The sequence below is a fragment of the Petaurus breviceps genome, unplaced genomic scaffold (assembly GCF_028583685.1).
Source record: "Petaurus breviceps papuanus isolate PSGF00001 unplaced genomic scaffold, PetGlider_PUasm1.0 183, whole genome shotgun sequence".
Lineage (NCBI taxonomy): Eukaryota > Metazoa > Chordata > Mammalia > Diprotodontia > Petauridae > Petaurus > Petaurus breviceps.
In genome coordinates, this window is record NW_027185791.1 from 8,633,892 (window position 1) to 8,635,713 (window position 1,822).

Consider the following 1,822-nt stretch of genomic DNA (forward strand, 5'->3'; position numbering starts at 1 on the left):
AACTCCCAAGCAAAAAAAAAATCCCTTCAAAAATATTCCAAGGATAAACCTCCTTATTAAGCAGTATATATGGGGTTGGAAAGATTTAGTTTCACAGGAAAACTAGCTACTACTTTTTAACAGGCCTTCACCTTCATGTCAGCAGAGTAATCCTTTCCCAAGTCTTTCCTTCAACAGTTGGGAGACTTGACATGTTAGCTATACTTTAGCAGTAAAAAAGGGGCTTCTAAAAGGTGTAAGTGGGAAAGTGAAAAGGGAATGAATTACATGCACAAGGAAAAGCCAGTCCAAAGACACTGGGACAGAAAACAGAGCACCACACGCTCCATGCTTACAATATACTGCTCTCACCTCTATTACTGGAAGATGTTTTCTCTTTATTTCAGTCCCAATGCATCATGTTTGTACCCTCAGTGTCTAGCATAGTGCCTGTCACATAGTAGGCATGTAAATGCTTGTTAATATATTAATTGTATGACTTTTACAAAAGGGAAAACAAAAATTTGGATCTATTCAAATTTAAGATTAATATTCTTCTAAGATTTTTCTGTTTAAAACCCTTAACACAAGTGTAATAGAAAAAAAAAGTTCTAAAGCTTAACATAAGCCATTGCAGAAATATCAAAGCATGATTTCATTTTTGTTATGGCAAATTTTGATCACAGCATAGCTATTAGTACAAATTTATCCTTATTTAGAAAGGGAGTTTCAACTCTTTGCAACTACTAGATTAAACTGAAAGATATGGAGCAATTCTCCAAAATAAGAGTCTATGATCATATTTCTTAGAGCTGGAAGGGACATAGGGCAAATTCCCTGATTTTACTGAAATTGTTAAATGACTTGCTCAAAGTCACTATGATAGTAAGTTATGGGGTTAAGATGCAAACCTTCTGCCAACAGCAAAAACAAAAGCACAGCGAGCACTTAATCCACTACTCAACACTGTTATTATCAATCCTGGTTTGCAGTTTAGGTAATTCATTTGAGAAGAATCAGAATTTGGAAGTTGGAAAGGACCCAGTGATCACCTAGTCCAACCAAACAAAACAAACCATCCATCATTATTTTCTGTAGCTTTAGATACAAGAAAGAAATGCTTTGGAGGCCTTATTGAGACAGAGAAAGTTTATTCAAAAGACTTCATAACCAAGCCTTTACTCAAGAATACAGTATGATTTTTTTCCTTCAAAATTTACAAGTTGTATTTTAAAGGCTCAAAACTTGGGATACATATTGCAGTATTTAACAATTTAATTCTGCTTGGCAGGTCTTAATGCAAGGCAGTTTGGAGTTTTAGAGTTGAAAGTGAAAGTATGAGGAAGAAGACCTCTCCTGATTTCCCTCTCACTCCAAGGAAGTTTTCTTTTCCCTTTTGGTGGCTTGGGAGAAATGCCCTTCCCTTTACCCACACCTCTGCCCTACCCCTCACTTTATAGACTAAAGCTTCATTGAGTCCTAGCCTATATGAATCTGTCTCAACAATGATATCATTAGCATAGGGATATAGTAGTGATGAGTCATATGACTCATCTCTCTCTGCTCTTCAGGACCCTAGCAAAGTTATTAATAAAATTCTCTTACAATTGGCTTAGTCCCTAGTTAGGGAATCCCTAATGTTCTGGAGAGAGAGTTAAACTTCCAATTAGTTTTAGTTCTGTGTATACCAAGGTAATCACCGGTGTTCTGTATTGTACTCCCTACACAGACTTATAATCAGAGATCACTTATGATCTGCCATGGTTTATTAAGGACAAAAGAGAAAGATTAGGAAACAGAAATAGCTTAAAGAAATAGAGTACATATTGGGGTGGTTAGGTGG